General features: G+C 34.6%; 1 long non-coding RNA gene across 1 annotated transcript; it reads left to right on the top strand.

The window, feature by feature from the left end:
* Nucleotides 1-3673: 3673 nt before the first annotated feature.
* Nucleotides 3674-4526, top strand: LOC142236076 (uncharacterized). Its single transcript, XR_012721892.1, has 2 exons — nt 3674-4292; nt 4360-4526. It is a non-coding gene; the product is annotated as an uncharacterized LOC142236076 (long non-coding RNA).
* The last annotated feature ends 494 nt before the right edge of the window (nt 4527-5020 follow it).

The raw sequence follows: 5020 nt of genomic DNA, 5'->3' as shown, positions 1-5020 counted from the left end.
CGCATTCAGCAAGACAAGAACAAATTCCCTTAATGTCATGCTGCATATATTGCCTTTAGACATTTTGACCAAGCAGTACGCTGCAACAACGTGTGTGCGGTTGCGCGAGCTATCGCTGTGGTCGGATAAAAGATACGGTCACAGTTCGGTCCTCAAAATAATGCCAGATGTGCCTAACGTAGTGGATTACACTCTGGCGACACCACTTTTCGACAAAAAGTTTGAAACTCTAATTACCAACAGTGAAGCGTGGTGCACACAGGCCCCGAGGAACAAACGATATACTCGTATAGATTTCTACACTGATGGCTCCAAATTGGATGGACAAGTGAGTTTCGGAGTATATTCTAAAGATACTTCGAATAGCGAAAATACTGAAATATTAGCAATAAGAGAGGTGGCGAATTGGCTGAGAAGTAATGTTCCAAAAAATGTGGGCATTAATATATACTCAGACAGTCAACCTGCAATAAAATCCTTGGACTCTGTGATATCTGCTATAACGGGTCGCTGCCATGTCGAATATCTTTTCGGAATTTTTGGAATATATGTAAAAATAAATTAAAAATTTTAAAGATTTTATTCGATCTTTCTTTTACTCAATAATAATGAATAATTATTTTCTATTGTAAAAATAAATGTAAAAAAATTGGTGTTCGGTCGAAGCAGAGATTGAACCCACGACCCTTGGCTTGCAAGGCGGACATTCTTACCATTGCTCCACGTGGCCAACAAATGTATGTTTCTGTTAAATAATGTTGTGTTTGCATCGGCTCGTGGGCGCCGCAAACTATGCTATATAAATATAACCTATAACGATGATTGTCTATGGACGACAATAATAGCTACGTAGTCCATTGGATAGTGTGTTGGCTTATAAACTGTATGGTCCTCGGTTCGATTCTTCGTTCAGGCGAAAGGTAAAATTTAACAAATTTATATTATTGAATAATATCTTCAACATTGTTTGTATTACAGAAAAAGGTGCTAAAAAACCTTGTGGAAGTGAGAAAGATGTGAGGGAATATGCAATTAGGAAGAAATAATTTTTTCTGAGCACAATCTTCTTGGGGAGAAAATTCTTCCAAGCATATATGTTTGGGCTCAAAATGCTTCCAAACTTATAAAATATTCACATAAAACAAACATAATAATGTTTCGGCAATATCCAATAATATATGTGCTTCCTGCAAAATATGTTTGGAACATGTGTGAGAGAAGCGATTATTTTTAAGGTGTACTACTGTGAAAAAACAGCATGCCCGATTCCAAAGATTTTGTCGGTTTTCTTCATATGCTACAAAAGCTTTCAGACCCGACTTTATGTCAGAGAAATGCATCTTCTATGCCAAACAAATAACCCATTTGTATTTTAAGGACAAGAAAACTTTGGCATCACGACAATATTTTCGCAGTGTATTTGTGGGAATCGTACGAACATCTTCTTCTGCTTTACTTTACACTGAACTTATATGTATGGTCATTGAACTCTATACCTACGTTTAGTTAAAAAAAAAAAATTAAAATACATGGGATTTTCATTGGGCTGTTGAAGATTTCGGAAAAAAATCATAAATTTTAACTACAAACAAATAATTGCTTACAAAAAAACATATTAAATTTAGCTAATGACTTTTATCCGGGCAGAATGTTGCATTTGTGGATCAAAAAAGAAACCTAATACATTAAAAACATCTTGCCTGCTCCAAAGCTTTTGTCTGTTCACTAACGATTTCGGTATTGATTACGACCTAAAGAGGCAGAGAATTGAAGTACGGATATCTTTAAAATATGTGCTATCAAAGTCCTTCACAAAGGTGTTAAAGACAACATAAATTTTCAAATTCAGACTCGACTTCAAGTAGATGTTATGCTATGTTTCAAGTATAAAACGTCTTTAAAATAAAATGTTGCGAAAGATCTTCTATTTTTTATCGCTGTTTTACTTTGTAGACAGAGTGCAAACTGTCAAACAATTTTAAGGCAATTTCATTAGTTTTGAAGAATTTTTCAGAACTATTAAAGCCAAGTTGATCTTTAGGTTAGGTTAGGTTAGGTTAGGTCAAAGTGGCATGTCTGTGTTTCTTCAGGCTCACTTAAACTATTCAGTCCATTGTGATACCACATTAACTAAAAGTACCTATTACATATGGACACTTCTAGTTGACCTTAGTCAAACAAAATTTTCCTTCACGTAAAGATACCAAGTTTTAAGTCAAATCACTGAATTAAAAGGACAATACTGCTTCACTACTTTATCGACTTTTGGACAAGGAAAAAACTTGTACTCTCGTATAACATTCGGTAAATCACAGTATTGCTTTTTTCCCAAAAGATTAGCGATTATGTTAAAACGGGATTTAAGTCTCCACGGTTTGCTTCTACCACGGCTTTGGCAGCTTTTGATTTTATAAAACTGCGTGAGTATAGGTCGGATATTGCGGTATTACATATGAATCATATCGGACCACTTTTAGGTATAGCCCCTATATAACTTCCGGAGCTCCTTGGAGGAACTAATTTTATCCGATACAGGTGTGCTTTCGGAAATTATCACTAATTATTCACTAAGAAGTGCAATGGTTAGGCATCTGAGTGAAATACACATGACGAACCCGCCCCAAAACGTACAACACACAGCTAGTAAGGATATAGATAATGGATCCTTCAGAGTACGATGTTTCTCCAAGACATGGTACCGTATCGCAAATCAGTGGAATCAATGACAATTCTCACCCTGAAATTTTGCAACTGACTTTTCATGTGACCTATTTTGAGCTGGTCTTAGTTTAAGTTAGGTTAGGTGGCAGCCCGATGTATCAGGCTCACTTAGACTATTCAGTCCATTGCGATACCACATTGGTGAACTTCTCTCTTATCACTGAGTGCTGCCCGATTCCATGTTAAGCTCAACCTCCTTTTCATAGCCAAGTCCGAACGGCGCACTGTGGGGCCAATGACAGGTCTTTGAGGCAAAAAGTCAATTTTTTAAGTCAACTATTTAAAAATAATAATAACGGAATTTTACATATAACACATTGAAACACCCAAATATCAAATATTAAAATCTGGTAACACCTCATGATGACATGCCGAGCAGTCAAAGTTGTCATATTTTATTTTGCTACATTTTCTGATATTCAACAATAAACAAACAACAAAGTCATTTTGGCCGTCAAGCACAAAATTTTAAAATTATAAAAATTTTGTAAAATGGAATACACTTTTAAAGGTATGCAAAGCAACATGTTATTAAATTAAGAAAAAAAAATTGATTTGATGAATAGTTTTTTGTGTCGCATGTGCTGTCTATTTTGTGTAATTTTTGTTGTCGTCCATATGTTCTGTGGAGTAGAACTTTCTTTATCCGAGCGTATCCGTGAAACAATTTATGTGTGGAGGAAGGTAATAATGTGTACTATTAGTTTTTGGAAAAATTAGCTGCTCCAATCTGCACCATTTTATAAAAATCTATTTTCATATAACGTAAAAGTTAAAAATTTGGATATATTTAACTTTTGGTTGGAAAATGATAGAAAACCCATTAATGTTACCAACTGAAAGTCCTTATGCTAAAGAGAAAGCGCGAAATTCAAGAACAATTTTGGCAAAAAATGGGCCTTCATGTCCACAAGCCGAAAAGCAATAGAAGCGGGTCCACGAATGACGGCAATACGGCACGAAAAGCATTTTTTAATCTGGAATTATTTTCTTCTATAACCAACATTAATATCGAACTTTTAAAACATTTACATACAATTCTTATCACAATTAACTCTGAATTTGAAATAAGTGCCGACCACTTGCAAAAATTTTGCTATGAAACTGCAGAGATATATTTTAAACATTACGAGTGGTACCCAATGTCAGCGACTTTGCATAAAATTTTAGCACATTCTTTCCAAATATTGCAAGCGTCAATTGTACCTCTCGGATGTGCTGGTGAAAATGCATCTGAGGCGAGAAATAAATTTTACAAAAAGGACCGCATTGAGCATGCACGAAAGGATTCTAGGGAGCATAATATAATGGATATTTTTAACAGGGCCCTGGATTCTTCAGACCCGTTATTATCAAGTATATATCTGAAAAATCGTCTTTCAAAAAAGAGAAGTTTGCAGCTTCCAAGATATGTTATTTCTCTTTTAAAAATTGCGAATATCCCTGAGTATCAACTGCCAAGTACGTCACGTGCAGCTATAAATAAAGATGTTTCAGATTCTGAAGATTACGAAGAGGATCCATTTCATTTTAATTTTGAATTAGAAGTTGATGAAACATAAAATTTTCAAGTAAGAATTTTGTACAAAAGCCAATTATTTTGTACATACGAGTATTAACAAAATTCTCTATTTTTAGATTGATTAAATTTTGAATATTGTATCCAAACACCCAGTATGTTTTAAACACTCACAACAAGAAATTGATTCATTTTAAAAGTAATTTTCTGAAATGTATTAATATAAATTAGTTTGTAATTTAAAGTCAGTTGATAAATAAATGTTATCTCCAACAGAATGATGCAATTACACTGTTCTGCAAAAATCATCTTTTGAGACCTTCTTTAGACGAAACTAGCAGATCCTTATGTAAAATGACCTCCTGAATCCGAATTTACTTCCCGTTTTGCCCCATCACATCTAGTTTTCGAGATATCTTCTTTATTTATGAAAAATGTCAGAAAAAAATTGTTTCAGGGATATCTCGAAAACTAGGCATGATGGGGCAAAATGGGCAGTCATTCTGTTTCAGGAGTTCTTTTTACATAAGGATCAGCTGATTTCGTCTAAAACAGGATTTCATTTCAGAGCAGTGCTATCGCTAAATTTCAAGAATTATTTTCCAGGGGTCTCCACCTGGAGAAGCACTTTAATACCCGTACTGGAAATGGGCGTGGTACTGCCCGAATGTCTTAATTTTTTTACTGAAGTCTTAAGAATACATTATAATCATCTGTACGAAATTTTAAAGGTCTAGCTGTTTCCTGTGATTTATTGCCTCAAAAACTGACCATTGGCCC

The sequence above is a fragment of the Haematobia irritans genome, chromosome 4 (assembly GCF_050003625.1).
Source record: "Haematobia irritans isolate KBUSLIRL chromosome 4, ASM5000362v1, whole genome shotgun sequence".
Classification (NCBI taxonomy): Eukaryota; Metazoa; Arthropoda; class Insecta; order Diptera; family Muscidae; genus Haematobia; species Haematobia irritans.
The sequence above is the reverse complement of the archived record's forward strand: the minus strand, read 5'-3'. Positions and strand labels throughout refer to the sequence as shown.